Below are 16362 nucleotides of genomic sequence, written 5' to 3' on the forward strand. Positions count from 1 at the left end.
TGAGGAGTATGTTTTTGACAATGGAGTAAATTTTAAATTCATTGGCTGGCATTCTGAATTCGATGCAAACAAGTTTGAATTCAAATCAACCTCTAAATGGATTGAAATTCACAATGTTCCCGTTGAGTTAATGCATGCCAAAATCCTCATAGAAATCGGGGATAAATTGGGCAAATTCATTGTCGTAGAAGCAAATTGGTTGGAAAAATACGATATCAAAATTTTAATAGAAGTAGATAATAGCATGAACAATTTAAAAAATATATCCCTAGATACAGTAGATGGAAATTATATCTTATCTCCAGTATGGTATCATGGTCCGGTCTCTGAGAATTTATCCTTTTATAAAAGGGTTAACCCTAGCACACAAAAACCCCAAGCCCCAAAACCGGATAGGCATAAAGAGTCATTCAATAGAATTGATATCCAATTTAACAATGATATTGGCAGCTTCATCATTAATGTTAACCTCCAGGAGGTAAATAACCATGCAACCCCCCCGGATCTACGCGCCGGAAATAATCCAAACAGGACAGATCATAATTATGAGTCCCTTGAGTGTAGGCATGAGGATCAGATTCAGAAGGAATTAAGCAACGTCATTGATAACTTAATGAGAAAACTAGTAGAAGAATTTGTAGAGGAGGTCTACAACGATGCTCAAGCAGACATTGCAACCAATATCACCAATCTCATTAGATTATGAACAGACTCCCCCAGAGCCCAGACATTGGGTAATAACTCAACCCAGGCTACACCTGAGGAGAACACCGTAGACTCTCCCACTATGGAGGATTCTTCTCCTGTTGTGGAAGGGTTGAATGAAGATAAAGAGAGAGAATTCATAATCAAAGAATTGATCAATATGCAGGAAGGGGAAAATAATATGGTATTGAACAACAACCAAAGCAATGTGGATAACAAAGGCATCCTTCATATGGAAGGCAATAAATCGACTCCAGACTGTGGCAAATCCACTGCCAACAAGAGAGGACGGCAGTCTTTTTTAGACAAGATGAAAATGGATGGGGAAGTGGAGGGGCAGACCAAAATCACAACTTTGTTGGGTCCGGGAAAGTCCCCCTCCACTCCCCGTAAAGGAATAAACATACTGACATGGAATGTTAGGGGCCTAAGGGCCCTAACAAACAACGCTTAATCAAGCGCAATATAATGAAATATGTTATGGATCTAGTAATGTTGCAAGAAAAAAAATTGGGAAAGGCTGACATGATCGACTTTAGTAAAAAATTCACCCAGTGGCAGGTGGAGATGGTGGATTCTACAGGGGCTTCGGGTGGGCTGGGAATAATGTGGAAAAAGAATTCAATCACATTCACATGCTATGCCAAAATGTAGAATTGGTTGGCTGACAAAGTAAGATCCCTTATCCTAAACCTTGAGTTTATCATCTTGAATGTCTATGGTCCAATCCCAACAAACAAGAAAAGACTAGTTTGGAAAGAAATAGAGCACTTCCTAATAAATCAGGAAGCACAACACATCATCATAGGAGGTGATTTTAACACCATTCTACATCAAAAAGACAAAAGTTGTGGGATAAGGTCCTTTAGACAACCACAAAGAGACTTTGCTAACTAGATAAGTGACAACCACCTTCTAGAAATTAGGACTGAGATGGGGTTCCACACATGAAATAATAGAAGAAAGGGATTTTGCAACATTGCTGAAACTCTAGACAGATTTTTCTTCAAAGGAGACTTGACTGAATTTAAATTTAAGTTAAAGGCCACTGTATTGCCATGGTCAAGTTCTGACCAGTACTCGATACTATTAGAGTTAATGGGGGAAGCAAAGACAATTGGGCATCCATTCAAGTTCAAAATGATGTGGTTCAAACATGAGGAATTTCCCCCTAATATCCAGAAATGGTGGAATGAAGGAGTCTTTGTTGGATCTAAAATGTATCGTCTTGTCTCAAAGCTGAAAGAGATAAACATAAACTACTAGACTGGAACAAAAAAAACTTCAAAAACATCTTCGAGGAAAAGACAAGAGTTGAAAAGGAACTGGAAATAGTGAATAACGATGTTATTTAACATGAGATGACCCAAACAACATATGAGGCAGAGAAAAGGCTTCTATGTGAGTATGAGGATATTTTAGCCAAGGAAGAGATATTTTGGAAATAAAAATCTAGAGAAACTTGGCTAGAGGATGGAGACAGAAACACAATTTTTTTCCACAACAGTGTCAAACTGAAAAGGGCAATAAACAGAATCACTCAGATCGCCAACAACAACGGCCAGACCATTACGGAACAAAATCTAATTGTGGAGGATGCAACCCAATATTTTAAAAATATCCTCAATAACTAGGAGCATTTTGATCTCTTTAACAATAGGGCCTTATTTAAAAACATACCTAAACTAATAACAAATGACGATAATCATGTGTTGAATTCGAAAATCATCCATGAAGAAGCTAAAACTACCCTATCTCAATTCCAAAGGGATAAGGCCCTTGGGTTGGATGGATTCCTTGCCAGTTTTTATCAGAAATATTGGCACATTTTAGGAGAAGAGGTTACCGATGCCCTAGAATCTGCCCGAAATGCAGGGAAATTCTTGAAAGAAATTAATAACACTTTCCTAGCCTTACTCCCGAAGAAGGAGAACCCCTCAAAATGGGAAGAGTTCAGGCCCATCTCTTTGTGCAACATGACTTGTAAACTATTATCAAAGGTCATGGCCAATAGGTTGAAAAAACTATTGCTAGCCATTATCTCAGAAGAGCAAACTGGTTTTGTACCCAATAGATCAATTTTAGATGGGATAGTCATAGTCCAGGAAACTATTCACTCCATTCAAGCCCAAGGCCAGCCAAATATGATGATAAAACTAGATATTAAGAAGGCATATGACAAAGTGGATTGGTATTTCCTCTATAGTTGCATGAGAGCCTTTGGCTTTAACAAACAATGGGTAAATTGGATCCACTTTTGCATCTCAAACCCAAGGTTCTCAATCCTATTGAATGGAAATTTGGAAGGGTTTTTTGAAGCAAGTAGGGGCCTAAGGCAGGGAGACCCACTCTCCCCATTTTTATTTATTATTATGTCTGAAGCCCTAGGAAGATGCTTTGATGCATCACAGAGAGCTGGAAGGCTAGTTGGTATCCAAATTACAGGAGGTGTCGACCCATGCACACACCAACAGTTCGTAGATGACACAATGATTCTGGGAAAAGGGAAGTTGAATGAAGCCAAGGAAATCAAGAGAATCTTGCACTCGTATGGGCTAGCATCCAGGGAAAAGGTCAATGGGGAAAAATCTAAAATATTCTTTTTTAACATGACAGAATAGGAGGAATCTAGAATTTCAAAATTTTTAGGTTACAAAATTGGTCATCTACCATGCACATATTTAGGAATGCCCTTGGATTAAGGCATCAGGACCAATAAACTCTGGGATCCCTTGAATGAGAAGGTTAGGAAAAAGTTGTCATCTTGGAAAGGTTTATGGCTGATAGGGGCGGGAAGATTAACACTTATTAAGAGAGTCTTAGTGGCGATGCCCATCTACCTCTTATCATGTATCCCACTTTCAATGGGGGACTACAAGAAATTGACTCAAACAATCAAAAACTTCTATTGGCTAGGCACAGAGGACAGGAACAAACCCAAACTAATATCATAGGATAAAATATGTTGAGACAGATGTGATGGTGGTACGGGGATTGGGAAACTTCTATGGCAAAATAAGGCCTTAGGGGCAAAACTAGTTTGGAGATTATACACCTCCTCAAAAGCCAAATGGGCCAGAATTCTGAGGAACAAATATCTGATGAATAATCATAGGGAGGCAATATTTAGGGATATGGACCCGCCCAAAGGATCCAAAATTTGGAATTTCATAAAGAACTGCCGCATACTCATCTCCAACCACCTGTCCTAGGACATTCATGATGACAAATCTGCCTTGTTCTGGGAAGACTCCTGGGGGGGACATCCTCTGATAGACAAACTTATGGATATTATAGGTATAAAGGAACAATTCAAAGTCCTATGGGGAAATTATGTAAGGGAATATATAATAATGGAACCAAACTCGACATTTGGATGGAAATGGAAAGACATGGATCCTTTCATGGGGGATAATAAATTTCAAGAACTACATCAAATAATCAGATGTAGGATGATAATCTTCAGACATGGGTCAGATGAACTGATATGGTCTAAATCTAGGATGGGCAGTACAACTGTAAAGACAACTTTTGAACCATATATGATGATGCAAAGATCTGCAAGGATTACATCCCAACTAAACTATGCTGGGATAAATTTTGTCTCCCAAAAGTTGGTTTCTTTGCCTGGGCTACAATTCAAGGAAGGGTTCTCACAACAAAACAATTTAAACTTAGAGGATATGAAGGACCATCAATTTGCCTCTTATGTAAGGAGAATGAGGAAATGAATGACCACATCTTTACAACCTGCAATTAATCATAGAAATGCTGGTACTGGTTGATGGCCCAACTAGGATGGTTAGGTGCTCTTATTCCCTCCCTGATGGAGTGGTTCAAAGGCTAGTCAGTCATCAAAAGAAATAATGTGTTCCACAGCTTATGGATTTGCAATCCAACTATAGTCATCTGGGAGATCTCATAGAAAAGATAGAAGCCTCTATCACTGAAATAACCAATAGCAAGAATTTGACTATCCCACAACATGATAATATATTTACAGACTGGGATAGCTTTATCAAAAAGCAGTGGAAGGGAATCAATATCCCTCCCTTTATCGGGAAGGAAGGCATAGATAAAATTGTTGTGAGGAAAGCATGCAAATGGAAACCCCCAAGGAATGGGTGGTATAAACTCAACTTCGATGGAGCATCCAAAGGAAACCTTGGATTGGCAGGTGTAGGTTGTATAATACATTCGGACAATGGTAGTTGCATTGGCTCTAAATCCATACACTTAGGGCAATGCACTAACAACACTGCAGAAGTGTTTGGCCTAATAGAAGGATTAAACCTATGTAGGCAATTGAAAATATCCAAATTAGAAATTGAAGGTGACTCAGCCATTATAATTAATGCAATCAGAACCAGGATAATGCCAAATTGGGAACTTAGAAGCCTTTTGGACAGAGCTCTATCATTACTAGAAAGCCTCTCGAATTACACAATAAACCATATATACAGAGAGGCTAACTCATTGGCGGATAATTTAGCCAATATAGGGGCAAATGGAATTAATAAAACCACGTCCTTCATCCCCGTTCACTCATAATAGTCAAAACACGGGCAACCAAATGCATCATGCATAGACACCCAGATCTTAGTACTCATTTATACTCATCTCATATTTTTCATATTTTCAGCCTCATGCTCTCATCGATGTATATATATACATACATATATATGTATATACACATATATAGATATATATATATATATGTGTACATATATATTTGCATGTGTATATGTGTACACACACACACACACACACACACACATATATACATATACATATACATTTATATACAGATATATCCATACATACATATGTGTGTGTGTGTGTGTGTTTATATTTATATAAATGTATGTGTATATGTATATATACATGCAGACATATATATGTTTAGTTATATGTATAATTATTATATATATACACGTATATAAATACACACACATATATATATTTGTGTGTGTGTGTGTATACACATATATATAAATATATACACTCAGAGTATCATATATCATCAGTTAGGCCTTTTTTCTACTGGTGTCGCTCGGTTGCTTGAGGCAATCATTCACTTGAGTCGCCAAAGCGAATGGTTAACAGATGATCATTAATAGTTAATTAATTACAATCTCTTGAAATGATCCAGCATGGCATCCTAAACACGGATACTTGCCAGACTCACCCGATAATCATTGTACTCACCTATCATGAGATGAAGAGCCACTCATGGCAGGATAGCATATCTCCTAGCCGTGGTTTTATTGTTTAATCCCTGAATCGAGTGGAAGAGTCGGTTATTAAAAGCCTTATATATCTAGAGGCAGTATTTCCACTCCAACATTGCACTCTGTCTTTAACAATGGATTCTGGTATTTGCTTGTGTCCAGATAAATGAGAGATGGCCTTTGTTGGAGAGATCTCTAAGGAGTATTGGACAGTTATTCTAAGATCGAAGGATGATTTGGTCATCCATGTGACCAAGAAAATTTCGGGTAATGAGCTCTTGAACACAAAGCATAGGAAACATGTTAACAATGACATCCCTACTTGTTTTGTAGCCATTCTACTCACAATGGGAGAGGATAAGGTAATTGCAGCCTCATTATGAAGGCTAATCTTTAACAACAAATACTTGGTTAATCTTGAGATGGCCATTAACTATGTAGATGGCAAACTCCTTATCCCCTACCCGGAAGACTACATTAGGATCTCTGAGGCTATCGATAAGGGTGAATCACTCAGTATAGACTTCAAGAGACCCATTCTCATTATCAAGGATCAAAAATCCTTTCTACAATGAAAACCAGATATAAGAAGGAATATCATATTCCTCAAGCAATGGCTTGGTGTGGTAAAAGAGCCAAAAGGATAATGGTGGGTAGATTACATGATCAATGAGGGTTGGGTACTAATGCAGGCCGGAAACCCCAATGACATGGGTGATGTAGAGGCACAGGCTTCTAGATCGGAAGTCGTAGATGACAATGAGGTATAATGGTATCCTCATATCAAGGTTTTTACAACCGGGGATGGCTCTGGCTGTGGGATGTGCTTGTACAATTAGCTATGTTATATAGGTATGGCAGTATCTATAGATTATAAACTATATGCCTATCCCCGGTTATGTTTTCATTTCGACAATGGGGATGCCCTGTTATGTCCTCGATTATGCTCCCTCTTGAACTTTATCATCCGCTAAATACACATAAACATACTTATAATGATGTTGTTATTGTTCTCATTTGGATAACTAAGGATAATGCTACTAATAGTGTTTTCATTTACGATATATATATATACAATTTTAGTTTCTGTCATAATCAGGGCCTCTCCTTTCACACATCTTACATCAATGCATATACTCTAGTGACAACATTCATGTATTAGCATACAGATATAACTTATCAGGTATGGTACTTTCTATTTGGCCCTCAATGGCTATAATTTCTCTCAGTACGCAGGCGCAGTAAGTACCATTGTGCTCCAGAGTGTACCGTGTAACTATCCTATTTGGTTTGTTTTTCGTTGAATTATCTCTCTAAAGATACTCCATTGATTATATTTTTTAAGTGGAAAATAAGGTACTAACATTGAAAACAAGATAGATGGAAGTTGCCATTTTGAGATTTGCAGGTTGCCGGTAGTCAAGCTTTATAAGCTTGGCAACACCAGAGGTGGAGGGGTCGGGGGAGTCTTCCTATCTTGATACAAGTTGCTCCATTATATCATAGATATATTTTCATGTATCAACAACCCAAAAGGGCAATTGTATGTATGGTTTCAACATAATATGTAAAGAAGAATATCCCTGAATGCTCCTCTATTGTCCGCATGGAAGGATAAGAGGATGCTATCTAATCTCTTGAGTTTTTATTTTTGGGGCTAGACTGGAGGTTTTCTCTACCCAGCTCTTTCCTACCAGTGCCCCTAGTGAGTTGGGTTGTATTAGGTCTTTAAAATTAATAAAATGATTTGGCTATGGTTGTTTACCAATCAAAAAATAAATAAAAATTCAAATATTTATTTACTCTATAATAAACAAAATTTTAATAAGATAAAAGTACAAGTTAGATTAATTATAATATCTTTCAATTATTATTTGTAATTCCATAAGAATACATATATAATTAAAATTAAATTCTAACTTAATAATAAATAATCTTAAAAAAAAAGAAGTAGAAGAATTGAAATAAATTAAAAAATAGAACATCTAATAAAAGAAAAAATATTAACAATATTCTCATCAAAGAAAATAGTGGATTGGTAGGGTTGGTGATCAAAAGGTGAAAAAATCGATGGCGTCGTGCGTGTGGGGGCTTGTGGACGGTCGAGCTAGGGTTTTGATGCCCTAGCTCGTGGGAGGCAGTGTCGCAGGTGCGTCAGGGGAGGGAAGTGCAAGTGCATCGGGGGAGAATAGTGGCAGACGGTGTTGGCCAGGGAACAACCGTGGGTGTGGAGGGAGAAACGGTGGTCATCAGGTGGGGTTTTGGCTATGCGTGGTTGGGGTTCCAGTTTGCTGTGGCCTGAGGTTTTCCCGTGGGACAGGGGGATATGGTTGGCCCCTTCTCTTGGTGGTACTTGGGAGGGGTGGTGTCTTGGGTGTCATGCCTTCTTGAGTGGCCCTTTGGGGTGTGGCTCCTTGGCATTCTTGTATATTTTTTTTTGAGCTCCGATGTCGAGTATTGGTTGTGAGGCCTCGCAAGTTGCTCCCGTCATGGATTTTTGTGCTGCGGTGGGCTCAAAACCCCCACTCCAGAGTATGAAGACTTTTAACAATAACCTTTTCTCATCAGAATCGGGGTTTGGGAGTGTTGGTAGCTCTCGCATTATATAGATTAATGGTTGCCTGGAGAGATGCAGTGAGAGGTTGAAGCTGGTTATTCCTCTTGAGATGATAGCTGAAGACATTGAATACTTTTCAAAACACTCGCTATACTACAAGTTTTTGGGAAAGAGGGTTTCCTTGCAGTTTTTGGAAAGCTGGATGCAAAGGACTTGGGCACCGAAAGGGGAAATGGAGATTATGCTGCTGGAAAATAACTACTTCATGGTTACTTTCAATTGCATGGAGGATCGCAATAGGGTCTTTGAAGGAGGCCTGTATTTTTACAACCAGGTGGGTTTTTTCATCAAACCTTGGCATGCTAGGTTTAATCCTTCGGAGGAGCTCCTGAATAGGGTTCCAGTGTGGGTTCATTTACCACATTTTCCAGTGGAATGTTGTTGGGAGGATGTGCTATGAATGCTTGCCGCACTGCTTGGGAAGCCAATGGGGTCTTCAATGCAAACCCTAGGGAGAAAGGTAATTACCTTTGCGCATATTTGTGTCGAAATTGATCTTAGTAAACCTTTGCCATATGCTATAGATATGTGTGTGGGCTCTTACTCATGGGTTCAACAGTTAGATTATGAGACTTTACCTTTTCGTAGTCGTTTGTGTCATAAGTATGCTCATTTACAGTGTAAGTGCCCTAGATATAAATTGGTGGTGTGCCAACCTCAACAGCCAGCCCAGAGCCAAGATAGGGCTAATAAAGGAAAAGCTGCTATGTCGGTCGAGGTAGTGGGTGCTGATGGTTTTGTCTCAATTAAGACAAGGAATAGGAATCGAGGACAAAAGAGGTCCTTATAGGAGAGACATGAGGAGGATACCTTTAACAGATTTGAGGCCTTGGATGACCTTAGCCAACAGGAAGTGAATCCGGGGTAAACCCCTTTGGATTAAGGTGCTTCATGGGGGGGGGGGGGGGAAGAGTTATTGAGGACTTTACCCAGGCCCTGCATTTGGTTGGAATCCAACAAATGGAGATGGATCAGACAGTAGGGGTCCAGTTGGGACTCACTCTTGGTTCGGAGGTGAATTTGGTTTGGGGGGGGGGGGGGGGGGGGTGGTTCTCCGATAGCTCTGAAATTGGAATCGACTGGGGCTAAAAGTAATAAGTCCTCCATTCACCTGGGTCTGCATCAGAAAGATATTAAGAAAAGTGCTATGACTAAGAACTCAAAAGTTGGCAAAAAGAAGGATTTGGATAAAATCAAATTGATGGGAGAGAATTTGGTTGAGTCAGGGTCAGTAAAGACTTTGGATTCTCACTTTTCCAATCCTCCAAAATGATTGTGCTTTCATGGAATGTGAGGGGCTTGAATAGCGGCCCTAGAAAAAAATTTGTTCGAGAATTGATTAGGAATCATTCACCTAATGTCCTATTCTTGCAAGAAACTAAACTCTCAGTGGAGAGTATGATGGGTCTGGTGCCGAAGCTCTGGGGGCGAGGCGAGTGTCAATGTATTGGGGCAGTTGGTTCCTCTGGAGGGGTGGCCTGTCTTTGGAACCCTATAAGGATTCGCTCTGTCTGGTGGGTGGCTTCCAAATCCTCGTTATCCAGGGTTGCCTCTAGTCTTGAGACCGGGGATCTTATCTTGTTTACTAATATCTATGCCTCCACCAATTTTCAGGGCAAGTAGAACTTATGGTCTCATATTTCTTGTATGTGAAGGTTGCTCCCTTTTCATCCTTGGATTATGGCAGGAGATTTCAATGCCATCCTTGAGTTGAGTGAGAAGAAGGGGGGTGTCATGCGGTTGGAACCTTCTTCTTTCCTTTTTTGGGATAGTATATCTTCGTTGCATCTTGTTGACTTTAAGCCTAGTAATGGTTAGTTCACTTGGAACAATAGGAGAGTGAGGGGGTATTGGATTGCAGAGAGGCTGGATCGATTTCTGGTTTCCAATTTTTGGGTTGGTGGGGGGTGGTCCACAAGTTCTGATATTCTTGACTGGAGAGGGTCAGATCACTGGCCTATCAAGCTGGTTTCTTCTTTTGCCCGGGTTGCTCGCTCTCCTTCCTTTAAATTCCAACTTATGTGGCTTCAGGATCCTGCTTTGAAGGCTCTTGTTGAGCAGTGGTGGAGGAAGGGGAGGTCGGCCTTTGGCATAGCTATGTACACTTTTGCCAAGCAGCTGCAGTTTGTTAAGTTTCAACTTAAACAGTGGAACTGACAGGGTTTCAGGAACATTTTTCACGCTAAGAAAGCTGCCCAAACAGTGTTGAATGGCATCACTAGTGAAATCAAAGAGCATGGTTTGTCTGAAGCCTTGCTTAGGGAGGAGGACAGGGTTGTCAAGGCTTTAGAGGAATGGGAGCTCAGGGAAGAAATATACTAGAGACAGAGAGCCTGTATTGATTGGCTTCAAGCAGGCGATAAGAACACTGCTTTCTTTTTCAACTCTATGAAAGCAAGAAGGCATGGAAATTCCATTCCTCCTCTGGTCAATGATAGAGGTGAGGTTTTATTATCCTTGCAGGAGATCTCTAGGGAGGCTTTACAGTATTTATGATCCCTCTTCAGTGAGGATTCTCAGGGGGAAGTGGTGGAGGAGAATCAGGTTCTCACTTGCATTCCTCCTCTTGTTACTGGGGAGATGAATGAGCAGCTTCTGGGTCCTATTTTGCTAGAAGAACTCGAGAGGATTGTTTTTCACATGAGGAAAGGAAAAGCTCCTAGACCAGATGGGTTCTCGGTTGAATTCTTTCAAGAATTATGGGATATCATCAAACTGGACTTACTGGAAGTAGTCCAGGAGTCCCAGAGGAATAAACAGTTGCTTTGAGCTTTGAATGTGACTTTCATTGCGTTAATCCCCAAGTGTGATGGGGCCGACAGGTTAGGCCAGTTCCACCCTATCTCTCTCTGCAATGTGATTTATAAGATCATCTCTAAGCTGATAGTGGATAGGTTAAAGAAGTGGCTAGGGGATGTTATCTCAGAGGAGTAGAGCAAGTTTGTGGAAGGGCACCAAATTCTGGATGGTGTGGTCATTGCTATGGAGACCATTCATTCTATGGCAACCTCCAAGGAAAAAGCTATGTTTATCAAGATGGACATGGCTAAGGCTTACAATAGAATTCGTTGGTCCTTCCTCCAGAAGATCCTCAGGGCTTTTGGATTTGCTAAGGAATGGATCCAATGGGTTATGAGTTGTGTTACGTCCACCTCTTTCTCAGTGCTAATCAATGGTGATCATACTGAGTTGTTTGGTGCGTCTAGGGGTCTTTGCCAGGGGGACCCCCTTTCCCCTTACTTATTCATTCTCCTGGTTGAGGGTCTGGGGAGGATGATCAAACATAATGTGGGTCTGGGTAGTATTCAGGGTTGGAGTTGGGGTAATGACTTGCAGCTACAATCTCATTTGCAGTTTGTTGATGACACAGCCCTGATGGGACTTGCTCGGATCAGAGAAGCTACTAATCTGCATAAGGTTTTGGATGTTTATCTGGCAGCCTCGGGTCAGTTGATCAATGAGGATAAATCTTCTATCCTTTTCTTCAACACTCCTAGATCTATTCAAAGGAGGATTTCCCTTATCTTGAGATTCCAAGTAGGCTCTTTGCCCTTGACTTATTTGGGTATTCCTATTTCTCTTGGTAACCCTCCTCGGGAGTCATGGCAAGGTATCTTGGATAAATTTCGTTCGAAGGTTGAACACTAGACTCATAGATAGTTATCATTTGTTGGGAGGGTTCAACTGATGTAGTCAGTGCTTCAGGCTCTTCTAATTTATCGATGTATGCTTCAAGTGGCTCCTAAGTGGTTCTTGAGGGGTTTGGACTCTTTGGTAAGGCAATTCTTATGGGTAGGAAATCTATCCTCTTCCAAATGGAGTCTTGTCAATTGGGACTTGGTGTGTAGCCCGAAGCAGATGGGGGGGGCTTGGTTTAAGGTAGGCTATTTTATTCAGGGAGGCTTTGATGACTAAATTATATTGGAGGTGGTGTGTCGAGAAGGATCGAGGCTGGGCTAAGATTTTGGCCTACAAATATATGCAAAGGATCCCAATGCAGGAGGTTCCAAGATATCTGCTTGAGGGAAAAGGATCAACGATTTGGTATACTCTCAAGAAGGGGGCTTCTCTCATTAAGGAAGGACTCTTTTGGATCTGCAGGAGGGGGGAAGAGGTCCTTTTCTGGAACGACTCTTGGGATGGTTACCCCCCCAATCCTTGATCAGTTTCCTAATCTTGGGAACCTTAGCCAGAGGTTTTTGGAGGCAGGATGGTCAAGGCTGAGTGACTTCAAGGTTGTTTATAGGTGTGGGTGGTTGGAGTTGGAGCGGTGGAAGGCTCCTAATGAGTGGTTGGTTGCTGGGATGGAGGAAGAGTGTGCTGAGTTGCATGGCATTCTAGTGAGTAGACATTGTAGTGCCCTTAAGGGTAGGGATGGACTTTCCTGGTCTCCGAATCCTAAGGGCATCTTTTCTATAGCTAGTGGATACCAGGAACTATTGAATCGAAGATTGGAGGGAAGAGAGGTGCACTAGTGGAAATAGGTTTGGAATAATCTTTCTTGGCCGAAGTGCAACTACTTCACTTGGACTCTGGTCTTGAATAGATGCCTAACTTGGGACAATATTCGCAAGCGGGGATTCTTGGGGCCTTCTATTTGTGCTTTCTGTGGTTATGGGGAGGAAGATTCCTCACATCTGTTCTTCAGATGCCCCTTCTCTATGCTTATTTGGCATTACTGGTGGGGCTTGTGGAAGCATCCTTGTGTCCACGCAGATTCTCTAGTGGAGTTTTGGAGTAGTTTGGGTAGACCTCCTATCTTGTCCTCCTTCCTTCAGATTGTCTGCTATATTGGGCCCATTTTCATACTCTGGCAGATCTGGCTTGAGAGGAATAGGAGGATCTTTCGAGAGGCCAGACTGTTAGTGCAGCAAGTATGGAATAGAATCATGGTTATGATTTGGGAGACGGTGGAAGCTAAATGCGACGTGAATTTTCCCTTGGATAGAGATGAGGTGGATATTGTGAGTAGGTTTGGCTGGCAGGAGTTGTCTTCTGCTTTCGCTTGTGTCAGGAGAGGTAGACGGGCTATGAAGAAGGTCCAAAGGGTGGGAAAGTGAAGACCCCCTCAAGATGAGTTTATCAAGATTAACATTGATAGCTCCTCCAGGGGCAACCCAGGCCCTGCAGGGGTTGGTGGTGTTGGTAGGAATTGTAAGGGGGAGGTGGTTTTCTTCTTTTCGGTGCATAAAGGGAGGAAATCTAATAATTTTATGGAGGGACTTGCTATTCAATATGCCCTGGAGTGGGCTTGGGAGTTGGGTCAAAGGAAGGTTATCTGTGAATCAGATTCACAAATTATTGTTAATTTGTTGACAGAGCAGAAGGTGAGTGGGATTCATTGGCAGCTAGCAAGGATTGTTCATCAAATTCTTCAAATTAGTTCTTTAATGGAGCAGGTGTCTTTCATCCACATTCCTCGTGAATGGAATAGAGCAGTTGATTGTTTGGCTAAGTGGGCCTCGGAACATAACAGTGATTGGAAAATTGAAGGTTGGGAGCATCTTTCCTCGGATTACTGTCAAGTCTCGCAGAAGATTTTTGCTGAGGACATGGATAGTTATGATGTTGGCTGATCTTGGACTGGGCTTGTGGCTCTTTTTTGGGGCCTTGGGGCTCTGGTCCTCCTTGTAATTTTTGTGTCTGATTTTCAATAAAGTTTTTACTATTTTAAATCTAAATATGATTATTCTACAATAACTAACATTTTGATAAGACAAATAATTATAAATTAAATTAATTTTATTAATTTTTAATTATTTGTAATTTCATAAAAAGACATAAAGAACTAAAATAAATTTTACACTTCAAGAAAATTAATCATTAAAAGAAAAAGAAAAAGATGAATTAGAATAAAGCTAATTACTTTTTTTAATATTTTTTTTTTCTTTATAGAAACTTAAAAAAAAAAAAATTCCCACTTTTTCTTTTTCTTTTTTAGAAAATTAGAAAACAAAATAGAAGATCTTAATAAAATAAACAAGCCTACAATGCATCATAGTTCTTGCCAAATGTTAACGGTTATTTTGTTATTATAGTATAGGATACCAAATAATTACAGAGATATGTATAAGCAACATGCTATATATTGGTAAAGATGTGGGCAAAGTTTACAACATAAATATCACAAAGTTTGCATGTGTTGTTAGTGTCTACATGTCTTGGTTCCTAAAATGCAAGAATCAATAAAAAGGTAGAAAATTGTTATGTTATGGTTATGGTGATATTAATGAGGGTTTGAAAAGTTTTTGTTGAATATCGTTGTAAAACAAACTACATGTATCCAATATAAGATTATTAAGGTAAGAAAAGAATGAAGGTGGTTGAGAGAAAGAAGGCAGTGGAGTTGATTTTTGCCAAAAGTTTAGAGGTCTAGTTGCGCTTGATGATCTACACCAAGTTTACTTTCATGTTAGTTTCAATTTCTTTACAATATTCTTGCATCTATATTTAAATTTTATAACTATTTATTTAAATTTATTGACCATTCACTATTGTTTGACCTAGGTCATATTTGTTTACCATTGTGAGATAATTGATTTACTCAATATTTAAATAAAGATACTTCTTAGTTATTAATACTAATAAAACTCAAATTAAAGTTTTTAACATTTAAAATATATTAAGATATGTAACTTGATTTATTTAAATTTATTGACCATTCACTATTGTTTGACCTAGGTCATATTTGTTTACCATTGTGAGATAATTGATTTACTCAATATTTAAATAAAGATACTTCTTAGTTATTAATACTAATAAAACTCAAATTAAAGTTTTTAACATTTAAAATATATTAAGATATGTAACTTGAACTATTCTAAAATACATTTATGCCAAAAAAAAATTGGTAAGATAACTCTCAAATTAAATAATCAATAACATTTTTTAATGTATAATCCGTCCAGCTATATATATATATATGGTTAAATCATTTTTTACACAAAATAATCCAAAAGATCATTTTCTACAACAATTTAAAAATTAAATTGCTGAAAATATTAATGATATCTAAAAAAGCCTATTTTACCTTGAAAAAACGATATTTAAAAAGACATTAAAAAATAATTTACTATTAAATATTTTTTTAAAATATGTATTTAAATATTAAAAAATAGAAAAAAATCATGAATATTTTCTAAACAATTAAAACTTATCATTTTAGGGAATAAAGCATAAAACAATTATGCAATCTCTTAAAAAGATTCAAAATAGAAAGTTTTCCCATATCGCCTAAAATGTAAGAACCAATTAAATTGAAGATAATTAATTTTCTTAATATTCTTAGTTAAAAAATTTGCATCTATACTTTAATAAAAATTAATAGTTTTTGTTGGTAGAAAAAATTCTCAATTTTGATTTGTTAATTTATTTTTTATTAATAACTAGTTAAAGAATAGCCCTTGCCAATAGTTCTATGCCTATGGCAAGAACTAATAATATTGGAAAAATATTCTTATTAGATTTTTTCTTTTATGAACATTCTTTTTCTATTTTATTAATATTTAAAGATATTTTTTTAAAAAAATAATCATAAAAGATATCTTTTTTTAAATTTAATATAAATTTAACTATGTGGTTCTAATTAATTTTATAGTCTTGCATCCTTCTCCTCAAATTTGAATCATTGATTTCACAAAGTGAGTGGAAAACTTCATATAAGGCTTGCATCCTTCCCCTCAAATTTGAGTCGTTGATTTCACAAAGTGAGTGGAAAACTTCATATAAGGTATGCCTTCGGCATAATAAATATTTTTCATTTTATCATTAAAAAATGTCTATTTACAATCTAATGTTTATATTATACAA

The sequence above is a fragment of the Cryptomeria japonica genome, chromosome 10 (assembly GCF_030272615.1).
Source record: "Cryptomeria japonica chromosome 10, Sugi_1.0, whole genome shotgun sequence".
In the NCBI taxonomy this organism is placed as follows: domain Eukaryota; kingdom Viridiplantae; phylum Streptophyta; class Pinopsida; order Cupressales; family Cupressaceae; genus Cryptomeria; species Cryptomeria japonica.